Source organism: Malus domestica, chromosome 06 (assembly GCF_042453785.1).
Source record: "Malus domestica chromosome 06, GDT2T_hap1".
Lineage (NCBI taxonomy): Eukaryota > Viridiplantae > Streptophyta > Magnoliopsida > Rosales > Rosaceae > Malus > Malus domestica.
The window spans coordinates 8,330,671-8,356,300 of NC_091666.1; the positions used below are offsets into that span (position 1 = coordinate 8,330,671).

General features: G+C 36.7%; 1 long non-coding RNA gene across 1 annotated transcript; it reads left to right on the forward strand.

Annotated features, from left to right (window-relative positions):
• Nucleotides 1–4,231: 4,231 nt before the first annotated feature.
• Nucleotides 4,232–5,707, forward strand: LOC103409519 (uncharacterized). Its single transcript, XR_011581945.1, has 2 exons — nucleotides 4,232–4,495; nucleotides 5,289–5,707. It is a non-coding gene; the product is annotated as an uncharacterized lncRNA (long non-coding RNA).
• The last annotated feature ends 19,923 nt before the right edge of the window (nucleotides 5,708–25,630 follow it).

Here is a 25,630-nt window from a genome sequence, read left to right on the forward strand (position 1 = left end):
CTATTTCACTAACTTTGTAACTAAGAATGCACCTCTAACAAACCTCTCAGGCCCATCCAACCTAATCAAAGGGTACAGTAAGGCACATACAATGTTGTCTAATGGTATAATATTGACCATTGATAAGGCACTCTATTCTCCATGTTCCAGAAGAACATTGTTGAGTTTTAAGGACATTAGAAATAATAATTACCATGCTGAAACCTATGTAGAAAATGGAGTTGAATTTTTGTGCATCACTTCCTACCAATATATCCAAAAGCATATTCTAGAAAAGATGGTGCATATCCCGAGTGGTCTGTATATTACAACCATACACCTTATAGAGAGCCACTATGTGGCCGGCCTTACCTCAAGGACCCCACATGAAATTACACTTTGGCATGATCGTCTGGGACACTTGGACGAACAACGATGCCCCGTCTCCTCAAATCATCACACATGCATCCACTAACCTGAAGTTTAGGTTCAATTCATGGAATCGCATGCTAAACCTACTCTATGGGAAAGCTTATTATTAAGTTTTCTTATGACAAGATTCATTCGAATCTTCCTACTTTTGTAGAAAGGATTCAGGGGGACATTTGTGGACTGATTCACCCTGCGGACCATTTAGATATTTTATGATATTGGTTAATGCTTCCACGTGTTGGTCACACGTGTGCTTGTTGTCCACAAAGAACGCTGCATTCTCCAAAATGTTGCCTCAAGTTATTAAGCTCAGGGTTCACCACCCTGATTATTCGATTAAATCTATTCGAATGGATAATGTTGGAGAATTCACATCTAAATTTTTTTTATGATTGGATGTCGGTTGGGGTTGATGTTGAACATCCTGTATCCCTTGTTCACACCTAGAATGGCCTATCAGAGGCATTCATTAAGTGCTTATAAATGATCAGTCGATCGTTGGTCATATGTACCAAGCTCCCGATTGCAGCTTGGGGTCATGCAATATTTCACGTAGCCATGTTGATCCACCTGAGGCATGTTGCAACCCAACCATTTAATACTATTTAGTTGGCTACTGGATACGAACCAAACATATCGAATTTGCGCATTTTTAGTTGTGTGGTGTATGTGCCTATTTCACCACCCTTACATACAAAAATAGGGCTTCAGCGAAGGATGAGAATCTATGTTGGATATGATTCTCCTTCCATTATACATTACTTAGAACCTTTGAGAGACGATCTATTTACAGCTCGTTTCGCGGATTGTCACTTTTATGAGACCGTCTTCCCGTCGTTAGAATGAGATAAGAATGTCACCGTTCTTGAAGAATGACGCTAATTATCGTGTATGACTCTCACTTTGTCTCAATTAGTTCCCTGCATTGCTCAGTCTGAAACTGAAGTGCATGGCATATTACATCTCCAGAGTATAACTAAGAGCATGCCAGATGTTTTCACGGATTTAGTGCGAGTGAAAAGATCACATATTCCAGCTACGAATGTGCCTACAAAGATGGATGTACCAAATGTATGACGGACTTCCCTCATGGAGGCCCAGGACACAAATTTGACTGATCCACATACATTAGCGGCTAGCCATCTTCTGCCCTACACAAAAGCTTGGCAGACCACTTGGTTCAAAGGATTAATACCCTCAGAAAAGGAAACCCACGACACAGGGCCGTGTTGAGCCTACCGTGAATTCGACTGTCGCCTACTCATTCTATCCAACTCATGAGAAAATTACAGATTATGAAAGCGTACTTGAAGAGACGAATCCACCTCCCGAGAATCGTGAGATTTCAGTCCATTATACTAGCTTGGATGATGTTTGGTGTAGAAATGAGATAATCATGTGAAGCTACTAAGATCAAGTTTAATGATGACATTTAACCCCGTTCTGTTAATGAATGTTGATGTAGAACTAATTCGTCAAATTGGAAACTAGCAATCCAAGTCGAACTCAATTTGTAATGCGAAACGTAAGGTGTTTGGGCCTGTAATTCCTACTCCTCAACATGTGAAGCCCGTTAGCTACAAGTGGATTTTCGTTCAGAAACGTAATGAGAAGAATGAAATTGTTCATTTCAAAGCTCTTCTTGTTGCGCATGGCTTCTCACAATTCCTCAAGATTGATTGACAAAACTTATTCACCCCTTATGGATGTGATTACTTTTTGCTACCTTATTAGTTTGGTAGTTTCAGAAAAAATGAGTATGTAGCTGATGGATGTATCTCAATGGGGATCTTGGTACAAAAATTTATATGAAAGTTCCCAAAGGACTTACATTGACTGGATCAAATATTTCAAAACCCTAAAACACACTTTCAATTTGGCTGAGGTGTTCACTCTATGGTTTGAAGCAATTCGAAAGAATGTGGTATAACCGTCTGAGTGAGTATTTGACTATCAAGGATATATGAACAATGAACTATACCCTTGCGTGTTCATTAAGAAGTCATATTCTGGTATTGTGAGTCATGCGGTTTATGTTTACGACATGAACCTCGTCGGAACTCCTAAAGAGCTCGAGAGAACTGTCGCACACTTTAAGTGAGAATTTGAGATGAAAGATCTAGGAAAGACTCAATAATGTCTCGGTCTCGAGATAAAGCACCGTTTAGATGGAATCTTAGTACATCAATCAAACTACACCCAAAAGGTGTTGTGCCGCTTTAACGAGGATAAAGTGAAGCCTTCGAGTACTCCTTTGGTCGTTTAATCGCTAGATGCAAAAACGAGATCCCTTATGTTTGAATGAGGATGATGAAGAGATTTTGGAACCCGAAGTTCCTTATCTAAGTGTGGTAGGTGCTTTATTGTACTTAGCTCAATGCACTAAACCCGACATCTCCTTCGCTGTTAATGTTTTGACATGATACATAAATGCACCTATGCACAAACACTAGGTTGGTGTTAAAGACATCTTATGTTACCATAAGGGTACTACGAATCTGGGCCTGTTTTATCCCTATGGATCCTTGAGTGAGGCCACACCCTTTTACCACAAGTCAATTCTCGTCTTGTTCGTTATGCCGATGCATGATACTTATTTGATCGGCATAAGGCGTACTCTCAAGCTGGCTTCATCTTTACCGTTGGAGGCACCACAATATCTTGAAGGTCAACTAAACAGATGTTAGTTGCCACTTTGTCTAACCATGCTGAAATTCTTACCTTACATGAAGCAACGTGGGAATGCTTCTGGCTAAGAGCAGTTGTGGGCCATATTTGAAGTTCCTGCAATCTTTACCCCGTTGTTCATGTCTCGACGACGATCTATGAAGATAACGTAGCATGTATCAAACAGCTCAAGAAAGGTTACATCAAAGGAGACAACACCAAGCACATTGCGCTGAAGTTCTTCTTCTCACATCAACAATAAGAACATCAAAAGATTAAAGTCACACAATCCGTTCACAAGATAATCTGACCGATCTCTTCACCAAATCACTACTGAAGGCGATGTTTCAAAAGCTTGTTCAAGGAATAGTTATGTGTTAACTTTCTGAGTTGTAACATTGTTAGTTCTCTTTGGAATTATGTGAAACTCAGGGGGAGTATCCTGAAGTGTACCTGCTTGATCTTAATGTACTCTTTTTCCCTACGATTAGGAGCATTTTTTCCTTTGGATTTTTGCTACCTAACAAGGTTTTGGCGAGACACTCATCTTGGGTTGACCATATCCCTAATGATGTCCCGTAAACGTGTCATTTGATTTTGCATTTCTCACGCATGTTTCATTAGACTAGGGGTTTTGTCCTTACCCAGGTTTTACCATAGCTATTGAATTTTTTGTGAGACTTAGTTCCATTTGCAAGTTCTTACTTTACATTGAGACTAGTGTGCTCCCAAAATTAGTGTCGATGAGTCAACTTTTTTAACTCTATTTGATGCCGAATCTACTTGAGTATTTATACACTCAAGGGGGAGTGTTATAAACATTGTATTTACGGGTGATTATGTTAATCCTAGATTAGATTTGATATTAGTTATTCTTCCCTGTTAGGACTTGTATCCCTTGGAGGACAATGAATCTTCCCTCCCTTATTACTATAAATAAAGCAACTGCGTAGGGGGAATAACACATCCTCTACACAATCCTACAAACACATCTCTCTCCTTACTCTCTCTCTCTCTCTTCCGTGCGCCCCTCTCTCCCTTGTGAGATTAAAATAAGCTACAACAAATGTTTCCTTTTTTTGTCTTCTAACTTTATATATACAAAGGATGTGCTCTTATTATCTTCAGCCAGAAAACCCGAGTCAAATTCCAAGTGTTGCATTTTCAGTAGTCATTGGAGAAATTAAAACAAATAAGTGCAGTAAAAAGCAGCAGAGCAACGAGATTTCCTGCTATCCACCAAAAGAACCAACTGCATGCACTTTAAATAGCTCCATTTCGTTCAGAGCTTCCATAGAGTAAAAGAAAAACAGTGCATCTAATTTGAAAAAAGGAGAAACAATGGCAGATCAATTGACAGATGATCAACTGAACATGCTCAAGACTAAATTCAATGCCTTCGACCCGGATGGCACTGGTTAGATCCCTCTTTCCATATATTCATGTATATGATGTGTGTGTGTGTGTGTGTATCATGTCAAGTACGTACTGCCAGGGACGAAGGCAAAATTTCAAACTTGACTGGGCTGAACTTATCTTCCGATCTAATTTTTCAGTTGAGTACACATTGGCTTAGCCAACACCAAGGTAAAAGATGATTAGCAATCCCACACATTCTTACCTTATTATGTTAATGTTGTTTACCGTAAATAATGGTATAGGTGACAGATGATAAATCTCCAGTCATGGAGGGGCTGAACTTAGCCCCGAACTATTATGTTCAGGGACGAAGCCAGATATCTATATGGATGGGGTCATCCTCAAACAATAAAGTGAAAAATTGAAAAGCTCAAGAATTTATTAAACAAAATACTTATGTACTAACCGATAAGGTTTTTTGTATACAATATATTACAATGTCACTCAACGTGTGCATTTTCTTAATTACCAATACCATCAAATATCTCTTTATAAAAATAATCTGTTATTACTCATCCATTTATCTCCCAACCAATTTTTGAATCAATTTTTTCAAAACTTTTATTGCTGAAACTGCTCTATAACATGAGATTATGCATTATGTGCATTTTTCCCATCCAAAAAAATGAGTGGGGTCTGAACCCAAGGTGGCTTCGTGCATGATTATGTTAATGTCTTCTATTTTATTCTACTATGTTGAGGTTTGAATCTGATTCAAGTAAGCACAAGATATTGATTCATCTTACTGTTTCATAATTTGCCATTTTTTTTTTTTTTTTTTGGTTTTTCAGGCATAATCACTAGGGATCAGCTGGCCGATGTGTTGAGATCGTTAGGGCAAGATCCCACCGAGGAGGAGTTGGATCAATTTGTGCAGCAGCTGGGCAGTGAGGATGGGAATATTCACTGGGATAAATTCGTCGAACTCATGGCCCAGACAATTTCTGCATTAGCTGGGCAGTGAGGATGGGAATATTCACTGGGATAAATTCGTCACAGTCATCGCCCAGATTATCAACCCCAAGTGACCACTCTCACATTATTCTAGTACTATTGTCAATTTAAATACTCGCATTTTTGTCAAGTTATTGACGAAAATAATGTGTCATTTCTAAGATATAAAGATATTTATTTCTTTATAACTAATGTGTATATTAAAAGGGTAAGTTTATCCTCCTATAAAGGTTTAATGCAATTTTGTATTTCTCCATATTGAATTTTATACAAATAATGTTTTAAGTGAATATTGTGATCATTTCATTTTTAGCCTCAATTTTCACATTTTGTGCTTGGGATTATGACGAACATATATGGGGGAATTGAGCGATGAACACAATTAGGTGTTTAGTAAAATGTATTTGTAAAAGCACTTCTAGTATAAAAAGTTGTGACAACCTTATAAACCTATTAAGTTGCAGATGATATTACTGGGGCCCCTAAAAATGTCATATGTTCTTACCTTTTCTTTCAATTAATCGACAATTGTCATCCATGAATAGATAAGCTCAGGACCTCTTCCAACAAAATCAAGGCCAGACTCAATCAGACTGAATAATATATTGGTGTGTAATGTGCTTACTTATGTTAAGTATTTGATATGGGATTTCATAGTACGGTAGTCTTTTAAGTTTTTAGTTCATCAATACACATACAATATTATGTAGTGTTAAATCATCTCGCTCAATTAAATAAATGAATCTTGTAAAGATTTCAAACAATTGACAAAAAAACAGAATGAAACAACTAGATCACTCCCGCTCCCAGTAATCTAGCTTGGTAGATGCACATGCGTACATAAACATCCAAGTTTGTGTTGGATTTAAATAGACATTGGTTTTACGGTCTAATGGAATTCCTCTACACTTGTAAGTGAGAGGTTATAGGCTCAATTCTTATCAAATGTGAATTTGAACCATATTATTACTAGCTCATTGTGAGGCTAAGTCTTCCCTTTTAGTGTAGATAACATCGTTTTGTTAAAAAAAAAAAAAAGATTTTGGTTTTAATCAAAGACTTGAGAAGGAAGAAATCCTACATTCAGTGTTGATGAAATATTAAACAAAATACTGTTTTAAATCAAAGGGCTTATATTGCCCTTTTACTAGCTCATTGTGAGGCTAAGTCTTCCCTTTTACTAGCTCATGGCCAGTTTTTGTTTTGTTGTGTTGTGTTGTGGTTCGGTGGTCTCATAGGACAAATGTATGCACCAGATTACTGTTTTAAATCAAAGGGCTTATATTGCCCTTAAGTAGTTGGAACTTGTGTGGTGAAGGACAATTAGGATAAGCTTGTATGGAGGCATCCAGTGTTGATGAAATATGAAAATATATGTGATGTGATGCAACGATTAGCACCTCCACACTCCTTCTAAAATTCTTTTGTTCTTCCAACTTAGTACTACGGTTTTGTAGTATTTCTCTTCATTTGTAAGTGAGAGGACTTAGGTTCAAATCTCGTAGATAGCGAATTCGATACCAAATTAGGTTGCCCATTGTGTGGCTTTTCCGAACTCCCCGTCCTCTTAGTGTAAAATATTATTGTTATACTTAAAAAAAAAAATTATTTTGTTCTTGTTCTTCGAATCATGGAAATACATCACACAAAATACAAACCAACATTTCAAGAATTTATCATGGCCTCAGAGCTGATCAAACAAGATTGGACGTTTCGTGTTTGAATATCTGAAAGCAAAAAGGAGGAAACAAACCCAGATTTCGAAGAACTATAGCTGTCGATTCAAGGTCTCACATTGCTACTTCTAGCGGTGGAGAAGATTTGAGGGCTCCTATCTTCAATGGGTCCAACTACGATTTTTGGTCCATCAAATGAAGACCATATTCAAATCACACGATTTGTGGAAGTTGGTGGACAAGGGCTTTGGAAACTCAGAAACGGAACATGATTCCAGAGATGAAGAACAATTGTCTATGAAAAGGATTTTAGTTGAATATCAGAGTGCACAACGAATAAGACTAACAAGAATAATAGAATATTATTAAATAAACGAGAATGCCGAAACGGCTACAAAAAACCTAAGAGACTACATTGTGAATGACTTATTATTCTATAGAGTTACAAAGTACCATATATATAGAAAACTAACATAACCCTAATAGGCAGGGGAATGAAACCCTAATACTAACGGGCTAAGCCCAAAATACCAAACATTAAAATAAATCTAAATAATAATATTTTTCAACACCCCCCGTCAAACTCATGGCGGTACACGACATGAGTTTGCCAACAAGCAGATGTGGACGCAAGCCTCCAAATTCCAATGCCGATGCCAATGCCGATGCCGATGCCAATTTCCAATGCCAAATTCCAATACCATGCCCAATGCAAGAATATGCGGGCAACAAAACCTCAAAACAACCAATTTTTTTTTTCCTTCCTTTCCCTCCCCCCTTTTTTTTTTCCTTCCTTCTTCCTTCCTTTTTTTTTTCTTCTGTGCGAACCAACCAGCAACATCAGCCTTTCTTTTTGTTTTTTTTTTCTTCGCAGGTGTACGGTTGTGGACGGATCCAAATGCAAGGTGGGGCTGGGGAATGCAGAAATCTTAGTGTGATGGAGCATTTTCAAATTTGGGTGTGAGACAAATTCACCGAATTCTTTTTCTTCAAAAACATAATTTTTTTTCCTTTCTTGAAGACTACCAAGGGCAAACTGAAAACCAAACCAGAAAACGTAAAAAATCTACGGATGGAAACTGGAAAGAAATAAAACTGATACGAACAAACAGAAGCATATTAGATCCCGAAGAATCAAACCTGCTCTAATACCAAGTTGAATATCAGAGTGCGCAACGAATAAGACTAACAAGAATAATAGAATATTATTAAATAAACGAGAATGCCGAAATGGCTACAAAAAACCTAAGAGACTACATTGTGAATGACTTATTATTCTATAGAGTTACAAAGTACCATATATATAGAAAACTAACATAACCCTAATAGGTAGGGAAACGAAACCCTACTACTGACGGGCTAAGCCCAAAATACCAAACATTAAAATAAATCTAAATAATAATATTTTCCAACATTTTCAAGTTAAGTGAATGAAGCCAGAGATGCAAAAGCTCTTGGTATCATTCAAGGAGCAGTCTCAGATGAGATTTTTCCTCGAATCTCAAACCTGGAAACCTCCAAGGTTGCGTGGCATGTTCTGCAACAAGAATTCTGCGGTGACAAAAAGAATAGATCAATCAACAAACTATGTTTAAGGAAAGATTTTGAGTATACTAGAATGAATGATGGTGAAACTCTATCCTCTTACTTGACAAGAATCTTGATATTGTGAACCAAATGAAAACCTATGGCGAGGAACTGTCAAGCCAAAGATTAGTGCAAAAGATTCTTATTAATCTGCCTAAATCTTATGATTCCATTGCATCCATTATATAGGAAACTAGGTACCTTGATACTATTGAGGTTCATGAGGTGATTGGAATATTGAAGGGCTATGAGCAGAGATTGCATAGGCACTCAAAAAACTTGGCTAAGAAAGCCTTTGCTAGTCTTGGTGTGAGCCATTGAAAGTAATTATAAGGGTCAGGGGAGCAATTCAAGCTAAAAGAAGGTTTGGAAAGGAAAAAGCAAGAAGTGGGATAACAAGTTCACTCTACAGACAAAACCAGAAACATGTGGTGTTTCTACCAACACCAAGTGTACGATTTGTGATAAACTACACTATGGTGTCTCTTGGTTAAAGGGAAAACCTAAATGTACCAAGTGTGACAGGTTTGAGCTTCTGGAAAAAGATTGCAATCCAAGAGGAATCCAAGTTGTGAACTATGCACATAGGGCAAAAGAAGAAGTAAATGTCTTCTATGCTTGTAGCGTGACAATACTAGACAAGAAGACGGGAACTTGGTATATTGATAGTGAGTGCAGCAATCATATGACAACACATGAATCACGTCAACTCAACATTGACAGAAGCTTCATTTGTAAAGTTAAAATGAGAAATGGCAAATTGTTGAGACTGCTGGAAAAATGAACTTTTGCCATAAAACCTAAGGGTTGAAAAAGGTTTATCAAGGATATAATACTTGTTCCAAGACTTGATGAAAACCTCCCCAATGTAGGACAAATGATTATACATGGTTATTTCCTACTTTTTGGAGACAATATGGTGGAAGCCTTTGATGATGGAAACTCACAGAATCTGTTGACACAAGTGGCGATGACTGGAAATAGAAACTTTAACCTTATGTTAGACTATCATGACTCAATTGCTTTGAAAGCTAATATTATAGAAAACTCTTAGGTATGGCACAAATGACTTGGGTTTCTCAAGCTTCACAGTTTAAAGAGCTTGCAGAAGTTACAACTGGTGAGTAGTTTCTTGAGTTACAAGAAAATGAAGAACCTTGTGAAAGATGTATACTGGGAAAACATCACAGAGACGCTTTTGAAACTGGAAAGGCATGGAATGCTAGTCAACCTCTATAGCTCATACACACTGATGTGTGCGGTCCAATGAAAATATCAACACCAAGTGGAAATAGGTAATCCTGTTATTCATTGATGATTGCACAAGAATGGAATGGGTGAATCTCATGAGGAACATGAAGGAAAAATTTTGTCCTAGCTAAGAACAAGTAAGAACATTTGAATACATATGCAAACTATTAACACTTTAAAGTAGGCATGCATTAAAAAACAATTCATAAAACCCATGACTTTCAAAGCCTAGTATATGGTGAACCAATAAACTCTTTAACAACATTAAAGAGAAGTAAAGATTTAGAGTTTCTTTACCCTTGAAGCTCATCCTTGTTTACACAAGGGATTCACCCAAGTGGAGGGCCTTCAAGTCACCTCCAAGCTTCTTGGATATTCCTTGTGATTTTCCTCCTTTTAGTGCTCCTTTGCTTCTTTGAGGATTTAAGGATTTGTTCTCCAAAACACCAAAAGTTTGATGTCTCTAAGTCTCTTCACCAAGGATGTATCTTGTGAAGATGATATGGATGACTTAGGGAAGAAGAGATTGCTAGATGTCCCTCCCCTAAGTGGCCGACCTCTTTAGAGAAAAATGAGAGAATATGTTTCACCCAATTTCTTCAAGAAAACCCTTTTTCTGAAAATAAAGCTATAAAGTTGCTTTTATACTTCATTACAAGTGAGTGGCAAACTTGTAATTAATCCAAGTTTGCATCATCCACCCTAATGGCCGGCCATATTAATGTTATTGGGCTATTTGCCCATTTTATTTTAGTTGTCATACAACTTCAACATAATGGGCCTTGTGGACCAAAACGGTTTTGGGCCCCGAAACCCAAAACCAACATATAAGCCCAATACGAACATTTCGTATAATTAATTAACTAATTAATTAACCATGACCATTCTTCAATTAAACCATTTAATTGCTTATCCATTTCATTTAATTTCTTCACATACATCCTTACTCGGTGTACGATCCATTAGGTTCCAATTAGCGAGGTAGTGGGCGATTGTTACTCTTAACGATCGATTGTGAATTGAAACCACATTTCAATTCTCCCTTAATGATTAGTGTTTGCTAATCATTAGGGCTTCCACAAACCATGAGTGACACCTAGCAGTATGTCATGGTTAACCAAGCTAAGTAGAAATGGTTGGAGAACCTATCCAGTTACAACTACAATGCAATACGGTCCTTCTCTAATACAATACTCTTAATCACATTGTTTTAGTGATAGTTTGTTTCATGTCTACTATCCAATGTGATACTTATCTATATGATTCCCTTGAATATGATTTGGAACAAACTTCCTAAGTCATATTCATATGCTTTGGCCAAAGACTTTAGAATCATATCTTAGAGTATTCTACTTCCACCATGGAAGGTTAGAGATCCCTTGTTGTGCATTCATATGCCTACATGACTAGATAGCTTGACCCCAACAATACCGTGGACACTCCGATGGAATGCCGTTGACATGATCAAAGATCAAGGACCTAACCATTAGACATCTATGATGCCTCAGGTCAAAGGACTACTTTGCATATTGCAACTTTCGAGTTCTTACATGACATGTATATTCGAACTCTCTTTTGATCGTTGTTCAGTGTACTCGATTACTCTTTCGAGCACCTATGTGTTTGTCTTAGTGTCCAACACCAAATGACTTGAGACTAGTCATACTCAAGCTTGAGTTGACATAACACATACTAACCTTAGCGGATTGTCAATACCCAATTGGCAATCCTATGGCTAGGAACGTTTTAGGAATGAACATAAGAGAATGGTCTCGATAATCTAACTCACTTAGATCACTTGTTTCTTAGATCAAATACATCCCTAGGATTCCTTTATTGCTTAAACACATGATACAATAAATAGTGATTAACAATAAGCTTTACCCTTCATTAAACATATAAAAGTTTAATACATTAAGTATTCCAAAAAGCTATTACATCAAATGAGTGGCTTTGTGGGCATACTTCCAACAGAACAAGAATGAAGTCTTCACTATTTTCAAGAAGTGTAAGGCAATGGTTGAGTTACAAAGTGGTCTTAAGATCAAAAGGCTGAGGAGTGATAGAGGAAATGAATACACTTCACTAGAATTCAAGGAGTTTTGTTAAGAATTGGGATTACAAAAGTAGTCAGTAGTTGCCTATACACCACAACAAAATGGTGTAGTTGAAAGGAAAAAAAGGAATGTGGTTGAAAAGGCCAAGTCCATGTTACATGACAAGAAAATGCTACTTTCCTTTTGGGGTGTACAAGAAAATGGCCATTTGGATCTCATCCAAATCCTCTTTTTGAGGATCCTAGAGATCCTCATATCCTACTCATTCATCATAGATCGTGCGGCCAAAAATCATTTTGAAATTTTTTATTTGAAATTAAATACAAACAGTACCAAACAAAAGTTGTCCGCATGATGTACGATGAACAGATAGGACATGAGGATCCTGGGATCCCCACAAGAAAGATCCATAGAGGATCCAAATCCCATGTTGAAAAGGTTGATAAGATATTTCATATATTATCGCCCTACTATTAGGGCAAAGGTGTTATTGACATTCCCTCATTGGCTATCTGTTGGCCTAAAGGTGACCATTTCAATCCACAAACTTCCTGTTGGTGACCCGCATAGATTCCAACAATGGGGGAATCTCAGTCGTACATCACTGTTAATAATTCTACCGTTCAATCCTCGTGTAGTTAAGATGTGCTTATTCTGGGCCAAGGAAAGTACTCTTGTTTGGTGCCCGCTTCTATGTTATTCATTTAGTTGGGATTAAATCCCATAACTAGACGTAAGAATTGTTCAAACCAATGACAATATGCTGCTCATCAAGAGCCTAGCTGATGCGTGTAATTGGACCCTCTTCATCATTGGTAGGATTTTTACCATCTACAAAAGTAGGGTTAAAAACACTTAAAAATACATGCAAGAGAACAAGGTAATTGTAGTATAAACGAGTAAAACAAGATCGTTCTCCACATAGATTATTTAAAACAATTTATGTAAAACCAAATCTTAATTAATTATTTAAAACAAAGTTTTGAAAACGGTTGATATTGTTACTTAAGTTATTAAAAAAGTAAAGATTACACATAGAGTATACTTTTAATACTTAATTATATATTGAGACAACATTTTTTTTAAATTTCAAGGAGAGACAAAAGTTTACACATGTGAAAAATGACATCATGGCCTATTTTTCTCTAGAGTGTAAGTTACAATATTACCCTTTATAGCGGAAAAGTCTTTCTCACACTAATATCTCTTCAATCGTTGCTCTTTCTCTCTTCAAGAAATATTGGTTCCATTTAATTATTCAAATGAACTTGTGGAGCTACCCCTACCCAGTTTACCTTCCCATTCCCATTCCTAGTTGGACAATTAAAGTTCGTATCCAGTTTTAATTATTTGTTAGACGGGTATAATTCCCTTCTTTTTTCCCTTTTCAAGTTCAATGTGCCTTGAAATTAGATTGAAGGATGTTATTGCTACTTTATAGTATATGATATTCAAATCAAACACGATTTATCACAGATAACCTTCTATTGACCAATTTAAGATGAGTTTCAAATCAAACAAATTCTGAGTTAGAAGACCTTTGCCTTGCTTCTCTCCCCCAAAATTCAATTGTTTTATTTCAACCTCTGTTAATGAAAAAACATTCTATCAAAAATTCGAATTTGTAAAGTGAAAAAAATTATACAAGAATTGGATTTTGCAAATGGAAATTTATCATACACACCTACAACTTAATGAACCAAAAGAGGAATTAGTGAAATTTTGTAAACATTGTCATTTATAAAAACGAATGGAACTGATTCTACAAAAATGGTCAAAAAACGGTTTGAACTTCTGCAAAAATTGTCAAAGTTGGGTATTGATTATGCAAAAATGGTCAAAGATGGGCACTAGTTCTACAAAAAGGATCAAGGATGAGTTGAATTGATTATGCAAAAATGATCGAGGACGGCTTGAACTGATTCAACAGAAATGTTGAACAGGACGGGTTAAATTGATTCTACAAAAACGGTCGACAACAGGATAAACTGATTCTGCAAAAATGTTGAACCAATTCTGCAAAAATGGTCAAGGACGAGTTGAATTAGTTCAGCAAAAATTGTCGAGGACGAGTTGAACTAATTTTGCAAAAATTGTCGAGGACGGGTTGAACTGATTTTGTAAAAAGGGTCAAAGATGAGTTGAACCAATTCTGCAAAAATGGTTAAGGAAGGGTTGAACTAATTTTGCAAAAATGGTCAAGGACGGGTTGAATTTATTATGTAAAAACAGTCGAAGATAGGTTAAACTGATTCTGCAAAAACGGTCGAGGACTAATTGAACTAATTCTATAAAAATGATTGACGGCGGATTGAACTAATTTTGCAAAAATGGACGAGGATAGGTTGAATTGATTATGCAAAAATGGTCGATGAAGGATTGAACTGATTTTGCAAAAATGGTGTAGGATGGGTTGAACTAATTCTAGTAATAAAGGATACAAACTGATTATGCATATAGTTTTAAAACTGGTTCTACAGAAATAGTTGAGGATGGGTTGAGCTTATGACACAATAATTTTGTTGAAGTTGTGAGGGGTGAGTTCTATTAACAGCCATAAAGCCTTAGGGGTCCAATTTTTGGGCTGGGCTTTATTTGTTTTCATGTTTTTGTCTTTCTTTGACATGCTTAATGACACACCTCGACCCAGAATGTCCACTAGGACTCTGAATCGAGTTGTGCTGGCCGACATCCAAAACATTCTAACAATTCACGCACCGGCTAAGGCACGGCCACACGCGCCATCACGCACAGGCACGTGCCTGGTACACCAAACATAATTTTCCCTAACAACCGTGCGAGCGTGGTCAGGGCCTAAAGTAGACAATATCGTGCTACGGTGGAGTCGAGCCCGGGATGTGGTGGGGGCCCAGGCCGGGATGTGGCAGTTAAAAACTAGTGAAGTTCCTTGAAATATAGTAAAAGTTTTTCTCTATATATAAAGCTCCTTATTAAAAATGAATTTAAAATAAAAACAATTAAATAAATTGCCAAAGTAAGGAAAACAAAATGAAACATTTTAAAAAATATCAATTTGTAAATGAATAGGTTCCCTTGTCACCTTAACAATCCTGCATAGTTCTCTCAATTTACTTATGAATTATCCATGCATATCTTCAAGGTTTGATTTTCCTAAAATGTTATACTAACTCCAACCTAGAACGTATATCAAATATGCAATGCGTCCAGACGTTTGGATCGAAAGTGAACTTGAATGACTCGTTAAGCTTTATGAAAACCCTTCGAACAACCATGCAATCCTCAATATGTGGTGTTCATCCTAAGTAAAATTACAATTATTAACCACAAGAGGCCATCACCAATTTTAGGGAACCTTCAGACTAAAATTGCATCAAATTACTTTTCTAAACATCCTAATGAGCGCGAATCACTAAGACATTTAGATAACTTAAACACATTGATTATTAATTCAAAACGTACATGCATAATATCATAAGTAAATTGAAAAGAAATTACATGATCATGGCCTCGGGCTAGCCAAAGAAATTAGTTACGACCAATCATAAAACAGAATATTATTAAGAACATGGATAAGAAGCACCTTGTAAAATAAGTTTGAATCGTAAAAGCTCCCTAAGCGGAATTCTCCAAATTAGTGCGTAGAGAACCCTAATGGCTAAATAACCTTATTTATACTACTACATAATAAAATCCTACCTAGAAAAGGTCTTAGAATAAAGCTAGGAAACATAATAAAATAATAGACTAGCAAATAAAAGGTTTCCTATTTAAATTGATATTTGAACTGTAGAGAAAATCAAACTTTTGACCGACCAAATCAACTTTGATTTAGTCCCAAAATGTCTCGTTTGAAAGTGTAAGACATCTCCAAAAAATTCTCAGAAGGAACCTTCTTCAAAAAATGCCATTTTGACCTCCAAATACCCAAAATGTCCAAAAACATCAACTTGGGAAAGCTGCGCGGTGGGCCTTTATTTTATTGCCACTGTCAAACAGCTTGGAATTAAATTCTGGAATTTGATAAAATCATTTGGAAGACTCATGAACCTACTCCAATTAGAATTACTCCAAAATTCTTTCGTTTGATCATTTTATGGTCAAAATATATTCACATGTTATGTAATTGAAATATAGAACAAGTATGAAAATTCAACCAAAATAACCAATAAACTATGTCTAAGAATAGGGCAAAATATAAAGTATAATATCGACTCATCAGTCATCAACTATGGCGAGCTTTTGGACAAACCTGTTCGAAGAATTGGATAGGTACACAATGTTTACAAGAGCAATTGCAACAATGTTGCTACTGCTCGAGTCTAGTAAATTTAAGTAGAAGTCGTCCACAATATCATGAGCATACATTCTCTTCTCCAAACCTCAAGAAATATGTCGATGGGGCTTGGTAGATTTGATCATTTGGACTCATGAAAAAGGGCTAAAGGAATCTCTTCGGAATAACTTCAACTGGGGAAGGGGGCTCTCATTGAAACTAAGCCCTATTCTTAGGTTAAGCAAAAGACAATCTAACAGGAGAAGGATCACAGTGCACAAATTTAGTTTTCAGCATACATGGGTTCTTCGAGTGGGAGTTCTTCAGGTTAGTGTACTACAATCTTTATATGAATCAAGGTTTTGAGTTTTTGCTAGGTTGTGATTCTTGTAACTTAATGTAGATTGTGGTTTTAATGTTTATATGTGGTATTAGAGCCATAAGTTTAAGTTCTTAAATTCAATCTACAAAAATCAGAATAATCATACATATAAAATAAAATAAAATAAAATCCTTCAATCATTAGGTTTCGAAACTGGTTCTGGGTTTTTTATTTGGACAATAGGATTTTTACCGAAACGATGCATTTTAATATAAAAGGGTTATTTAAATTTTTGATCATTGGAACTCAAAATTTGTTATGCTTTGGGATTTTGTGGGTTGGGGAAAACCTTTTCCTCTTCTTCGGTTTAGTGTTTTGGGCAATCTGAGGGTTTTTCGAAAACTATTTGACTTGTTGAATATTCAATATCTATCCAAATTTCTTTTGCTGCCAGGTGTCGATACACATCAATTAAAAGGTATGTGATCTAAAAGCTAGATTGGAAACATGAAGTTCTTGTTTACTTATTGCTTGATTTATGTAATGATTCTTAATTCTATCAGTAACAATAGATCAATATGAGTGATATCATACTTAATTTTGCATAAAACTTGGAAAATGCAAGTTATCGAATCTTGTAAGTAGATAATGGTTCGAATTTTCATGAGATTATTGCTTGTTCTTAAATTATCAATATTTGTCAACTGTGAACTGTTTATCGTGAAACTTTTCATCCTATATGTGCTTATCAACTATTTGTTGTTAAGATTGTGTGTGTGGATATTAGTTTGGATATGGTGGTGTGCAATAGACTAAGAATTGAAATTAGGACTTTAATAGGTTTAAATTCTGATTTCATTGTTCTTTAGTCTCTGCAATATCGACAAAGACATTAAATTTAGCCAGCATTCCAATTCTCACTGGTAGGAACAATTACAAGAAGTGGATGAGGGATAACAATTTGTTATTAATTCTCAATGAGTTTGATATAGTAATTGACAACCCTAAGCCAGTTAACATTGATCAAAGTACCAAGGCTGTGAAGTAGGATCATGAGAGATACACAAGGGCTAATAGGGTTGCACTCTCTATGTCAGAAAGTGGGATGATTGACACAATCAGAGAAGGAATCAAGAAACCTAAATTAATTGTGGACTACTTGAAAGCAATAGAGAAGAAGTTTAAAGAGTTAGAGAAGGCTGAAGTGAGTCAATACAAGTCCATGCTTACAACCTACAAGATTGAGGAGGCTACTGGATCTATCAGGGCTCAAATCATGAAGATGACAGATGCCGCAAAAAAGATAAATTCCATGGATATGAATATTGGTGAGAAGCAACCGGTCTTTATGATTCTCCAAGCACTCCCTTCTAAGTACAGACAACTAAAAGTATCCTACAGTAAACAAGATAAGAGTTGGGATATTGATGAACTGATTGCACAATGTATGCAAGAAGAAACTCGATAGAAGCAAAAGAAGGGCAAATAGATTGAGGAAGTCAATTTTGTGCAACATAGAAAGAAGAAGAAAACTTTCAACAATGGAGGCTCTTCATGTAGTGGGGAGGAAAGTACATTGGCAGGTACACTAAGTCAGGGCAACAAAAGGGGTATTTTGCACTCTATTTGGTGAAGAATGGAACAGTAGCACAATACACAACACCTGAAACAACTCAATAGAATGGAGTCTCAGGGAGAAGGAATATGTCTCTCATTGGCATGGTTAGAAGAATGATGACAAGATCCAAGCCATCAGGGTTATTATTGGGAGAAGCTTCGAAAACTGCAAATTATATACTGAATAACATTCCAAGAAAAGTTGTTTCTTCAACAGCATTTGATTTATGGCATGGTAGAGTACCTAATTTTGGGTATTTTCATGTTTGGAGTTGCAAAGCTAAAGCTAGGTTCTGCAATCCTAGTGAAAGAAAACTAGATCCAAGAACACAATCCTTTTAGTTTATTGGTTACCCTTAGAAGTCAAAAGGATATAGATTCTATATTCCTTAAGGTCACACTCGAATTCAAGAGACACAAAATGCTGTGTTCTTAGAAGATCAAGATATCTCAGACTTATGTAGGGAAAATTTTGTTTTTGAAGAGATTGACCAGATTCATAAACATCCTTTACAAGTTGACTACAATCCAATCTTGTTGTTTCCTCAGCCAATGTCCACTTGCATAAAAGATTGACTGCTGCAATGGATTCTGATCTTGGCAACACTATGGAAAATAAGCAATCTGCTACAATCATAGATACGGTCACATAATTGAATTAATAAGGACCAATGGAAGTTCCACCTCAATTTGAGCTAAGAAATCAGCTAGAATTCGAAAAACAACTGTTGTCAATGACTATGTTTGTTTACAAGAAGTTGAATCTAATATTGGTGATGTTGATGACTCGCTTACATACACTCATGCCATAGAGATTTCTGAATCAGTCTTATGGCAAAATACAATGAAGGATGAATTGGATTCAATGTTCAAAAACAATGTTTAGACATTGGTGGAATCTAATTCTCATATTAAACCTATAGCTTGCAAGTGGGAGTATAAAACTAAGAGGGATGCTCTTGGTGGAATTGATAGATACAAAGCAAGACTAGTTGTCAAAGGATTTACTCAGAGAGAAGGCATTGACTACAATGATACTTGCTCACTGATTTCTTCTAAAGATTCAATGAGGGTTGTTTTGTCTTTGGCTGTACATTTTGATTTGGAGCTACATCAAATGGATGTGAAGACAACTTTTCTCAATGGAGACTTAGAAGAGTATTTATATGAAGCAACCAACTGGATTTGTTGAAAGAGGGAAAAATATGGTATGCAAGCTTAATAAATCCATATATGGCTTAAAACAGGCTTCAAGGCAATGGTATTTAAAGTTTGATCAAATTGTTTCTTCACAAGGTTTTGTAAAAATCAAATTAGATGACTGCATATACATTAAGTTTACCGGATAAAAATTCATTTTTCTGGTGCTTTATGTTAATGATATTCTTCTTGCTAGTTCATGTCAACAGTTGCTGTAAAGTACCAAAAGAATGCTAAGTGAGAATTTTTAGATGATGGACCTTGGTGAAGCTCACAATGTGCTAGGAATCGAAATTGTTCATGATAGACAAAGGAGACTTCTTGGCTTATCTCAAAAAGACTATATTGATAGAGTGCTACTCAGGTTCAATATTGAAAGTTGTAACAATGGTCAAGTACCAATTAACAAGGGAGATAAGTTTTCAAGAGATCATGCCCAAAGACTGATTTAGAAGTGAAGAAGATACAGTCTAAACCTTATGCTTCCCTGGTTGGAAGTCTTTTGTATGCAACTATTTGTACAAGACTAGATATTGGCATGATTGTAGGCATGTTAGGTAGGTTTCAATCAAATACAGGAAAAGCACAGTAGGTAGCTGCTAAAAAGGTTTTGAGATAGCTGCAGAGAACTAAGGATTATATGTTGGTTTATGGAAAAAGTGATTCTCTGGAGCTTGTGGGATACCTTAACTCGGATTCGACAAGAGATATGGATGATAAAAAGTCTACATGGGGTTATATCTTCATGCAATAGAGGTGCAGTCTTATGGAAAAGTGCAAAACAAATTGTCATTGCTACATCTACTATGGAGGCTGAATTTGTAGCTTGTATTTAAGTGTGATTGTGTAAATCCTATATTAGATTTGATACTAGTTATTCTGCCCTATCAGGGCTTGTATTCCTTGGAGGAGAATGATAATGATTCTTCCCTCCCTTATTACTATAAATAACGGCACTGCATAGGGGGAATAAAACATCTCCCTACAAACACATACCTCTCCCTATTTTCTCTCTCTCAGTCGTGCCCCTTCTCTCCCTTGTCAGATTAAAATAAGCCACAACACGTTATCAACATGCTCCTACCGCTGCGCTTAGGAATTTGACGTGGAAGTTTTCTGCGTCAAACCAATTCATCAATATCATCACACAATCAGGTTCTTCAAACACAAACCTGTTCATTAATTATAGATATTTTTGCAGCCCTGATAGCATGAACATTCACCATAATGCATTACCCAACTTTACGATTTTCAAATTTTAGATTCTATATAAATTGTGTATTCATTATATCTATAATTGTTGAATTATGTGAATTGATTTTGCCATGAATTGGATCATATATATATCCATGCATTGAATTATATATTGAATATACATGAAATTATATTGAATTATAATATGGAAATCAAGAAAAAATTGAAAAAAATTTCTAGGGTTTGTCGAAACCCAACCTAAGCTTACGCGAGCCTTTTGAGCCACAATAAGTTGGAGCAAAAACCCCATGCTCCAACTGAGAAGATGATGCCATTTTTGGCATCGAACACACAACCCAGCGCTACTTGCAATTGGCCATGACCACCCTGCTGTTTTCCCTAGGAAATCACGACATGCAGCCGTGTTTTTAGGACCCAACCATAGTAGGTAACAATGGGTTTCGTAATTAATTCGATGAACATCGTTGAATTTTTGAAGGATTCTACAAATCCACACGACTTCTCAAACTGCCTCCCCTGATGTCGACTCTTAGTTTTTTGTCCAAAATTAGGGTTACAGTCGAACCCCAGTGCATCGCCGTGCCGTAACCCACCAAGGGAAGTCGCCTGAAGCAGAGTCGAAGATTTTTCCAATTCGAATCCCACACCCAATGCCGCTGAGGTGTTTTGGGTTTCTCGACCCAAGCCCTAGTGGGCCTTGGACCCTCTGGCCTACTTCGCACATAACCCACACTTTAATTTTGGCCTAAAGTCCAAATAATTAATGCAATTATAATTCTAGACCTGAAGATCTATTTACATATTTTCTTGCTGCAAATTTATGTATATATATTTGTGTTTGTCTATAGGAACATATGAACCTCAAGTTTATAATTATTTCAAAACCCGAACTTTCTAGAAACATGCCTTTTTTGAAAACCTGAAGTTTTCATTAAAAACATCGCCCATGAAAACCCAAAGTTTTTTCATGTAAATTTAAACCAATAAATGTCTATTAGAACCTCAATGTCCTACTCCTATGTGAATGGATGGGTTTTTCACCATTACACTATCCCCATTCATGTCTATTTATTTTGTGATAGGGACATGTCGAATTGGAATAAACTCAACTTTACAGCTTTAGAGGTCTCTGGAAGAAACTAACTCAAGTGGGTCCAAAATGTAAGACTCCACCTCACCACAAAGAATTTGCTTCTTGCCATTAAAGATGAGATGGACAACCCGGTTGGTGAAGTTAAAAAGGCCACTACCATGATCTCCATCTGAAGACACATTCATGATGCACTGCAAACCGAGTACCTTGTTGAAGAAGATCCGCTAAAATTTTGGGTTGCTTTGGTTGATCGCTTTGATCTCCAAAAGGAAATCTTCTTGCCTAAAGTAAGACATGACTGGCAGCATCTACGCTTGGAAGACTTTAAGTCTGTGAATGAAATTAATTCTGAAGTTTATCGAATCCGAACACTTCTTAAGTTCTGTAACGAGAACTTGACCGAAGAGGATCTCCTGGAGATGACTTATTCAACCTATTCGCCACCAATATTGTCCAGGAACAATAATATAGCTCTCAAAAGTTCACCAAGTTTTCAGATTTGGTCTCTATTTTACTTCCACCTAGGGGCCAAACCCTGCCTTGTTATATGGTTTAAGTTTGAACAATTTTTCCTTTAGGTTTGGATTATTTGTTGGTGATTTCTTTTTGGATATTAAGTTTTGTATTTACCATCGTTGAATATTTAAATTATTTTGAATGGATACTTGTTTTTAGAACTTTTATGCATGTGACCGATTCAAATTAATTTTTATTTGTAGGTATGCATAGTGGGAAAGTTAGTTGTCTGGCAGATAGTGCAATCACACTCAACCTGTTCACCATTTTACGTGAACGCATATATTTCACTAACTTCATACCTAAGAATGCACCTCTGACAACCCTCTCAAGCTCATCCAATCTGATCGAAGGATACAGTAAGGCATGTACAATGTTGTCCAATGCTATAATCTTGACCATTGATGAGGCACTCTATTATCCACGTTCTGAATGAATGTTGTTGAGTTTCAAGGACATTAGAGATAATAATTACCATGCTGAAACCTATGTAGAAAATGGAGTTGAATTTCTATGCATCACTTTGAAGGAAGATTTTGTGAAAACATGTTCATTTGAGCAACATCTATAAGCATACAATTAACAATTAAAGGCGGAATCATGCTAGCATGCACTCAAAAGCAAAACATTACCCATGAAATTCAAAGCCTAGTAGATTGGTGAACCAAGACTCAACTCAAAACAAAGTGAGTTGAAAAATTTATACCTTTGTAGATTCCTCTTTGCATAAGCAAAGGCTAATCACCCAAAGAGAGGGCCGTCATTCCTTGCTTCTTAGATCCATGGATTTGGATGGAAGAATAGATTCTCCAAGTTCCCAAAATTGAGAACCTCTAAGTTTCCACACCAAGGTTAGATTGGAGAAGAAATGAGTGACCTTGGAGGAGTGGGATTGCTAGCTAATCCCTCCAAGGGGGCCGGCCTCCTAGAGAGAAAAGGAGAGACATGTTCTCTCCAATTTTCTCCAAAAGAACCCCATTTTTTTGAATTTAGGCTATAAAGTCCTTTATATAGTCCCTTCAAATAAGTGACCTAAAGAACCATAAGGCCATTCTTCTAACATGGCTGGCCACTTTAAGGGATTTGGGCTTTTGGGCCCTTGTGAATCTTTATTCATTAAGTTGTCATACAACTTAAGTCCATGGGCTTTGACGTTCGAAGCCCATTGGGCCTTAAGGTCCAAAACTATCCCGAGGTCTTTAACGAACTTATTCGTTTGATTAATTAACATATTAATTAATCCTTGCCATCAATAATTAAACCATTTAATTATTCTTACTCATCTCCATTGTTTCTTCAATCACCACCTTACACGGTGTACGATCCATTAGGTTCCTTTTAGCGAGGCAGTGGGCGATTAAAACCATTTCAAATCGATTGTGAATTGAAACTTACTTTCAATTATCCCTTTAGTGATTTCACACGTTTAGGGCTTCCACAAACCATGAGTGACACCTTGCAGCATATCATGGTTACCCAAACTAATCAGAAGAGGTGGAGAACCTATTCAGTTTAGGATTACAAATGCAATACGGTCTTTCTCTAATACAATACTCTTGACCACATTGTTTGGTTTGATAGTTTATTCATGTCTACTATCCAATGTGATTCGTTTACTTATATGATTACCTTGAATGAGATTTGGAATGACTTCCTAAATCTCATTCATACTCTGATCAGAGATTCTTAATCATATCATAGAGTATTCTCCCTCAAACAGTTTGAAGGTTAGAGATCCCTTGTTGCGCATTCACTTGCCTCCATGGCTAAGTGGCTTAACCCCAACTATGTTGTGAACACCCTCCTTTTGAAGTGACTTTTGACATAATCAAAGATCAAGGACTTAACCACAAGACAACTATGATGCCTCAGGTCAAAGGACTACTTTGCATTATTCCAACCATGAGTTCTCATGTGACATGAATATGAGAACTCTTCGTTGATCGTGTTCAGTGAACTCATTCTCTATTGAGCACTTACGTACTTGTCTTGATGTCACACACACCAATGACTCGAGACTAGTCACTCTCCCTGAGAGAAGACACAACACATACTGATCTTAACGGACTGTCAATGCCCAATTGGCAATCCTATGATCAGGAACGTTTAGGATGTGTCTACGAAAGAATGGTCTCATGAATCTAACTTCTTTAGATTGCATTCTCCCAATCACATATTCCTTGGACTTATCGTTTAAGCATATAACATTTATATTAGACGGCTTAAACAATAATCTTTGCCCTTTATATTTAAACTACATTAGTTTAACTTTGTGAAATGTCCGTAAAGTATCATCATATGATTGGTTTTAGGGCACATTTCCAACACACTTCCTACAAATATATCCAAAAACGTATTCTAGAGAATATGGTGCATATCTTGAGCGGTCTATATACTACAACCATACGCCTTATAAAGAGCCCACTATGTGGTTGTCCCTACCTCACAGACTGTGCACAAAATTACACTTTGGCATGATCGTCTGAGACACCCTGGACGACTAACGATGCGCCGTATCCTCAAATCATCACACATGCATCCACTAACTTCAAGTTTAGGTTTGATTCAAGGAATCGCATGTCAAACCTGCTCCATGGGAAAGCTTATTATTAAGTCTTCTTATGAAAAGATTCATTCGAATCTTCCTACTTTTCTACAAAGGATTCAAAGGGACATTTGTGCCAAGCTCTTGATTGTTGCTTGGGGTCATGCAATATTGCACATAGCCATGTTGATCCGCCTGAGGCATGTTGCAACCCAACCATATAACACCATTTAGTTAGTTATTGGATACGAATCCAACATATCACATTTGCGCATTTTTTGTTGTGTGGTGTATGTGCCGATTTCGCCGCCCTTACCTAAAAAATGGGGCTTCAGCGAAGGATGGGAATCTATGTCGGATATGATTCTCCTTGAATTATACATTACTTAGAACCTTTGATAGACGATCTATTTATAGCTCGTTACGTGGATTGTCACTTTTATGAGACCGTCTTTCCGTCGTTAGGGGGAGATACGAACGTCACCATTCCTGAAGAATGACACTATTCATGTACAACTCTAACTTTGTCTTATTTAGTTCCCCGCACTGCTCAATTTGAAACTAAATTGCATGGCATATTAGATCTCTGGAGCATAGCTCAGAGGACGCCAAATGCTTTCACAGATTTAACGTGAGTGACAAGATCATATATTCCAGCTACAAATGTGCCTATAAAGATGGATGTACCCAATGTACGATGGACTTATGTCCTTGAGGCCTGGGACGCCAATTTGGCTGATCCACGTACATTAACGGCTAGCCAATCTTCTGCCTTTACACAAAAGCTTGGCAGACCACTTTGTTCAAAAGATTCACATTTTCAGAAGAGGAAACCCACGACACAG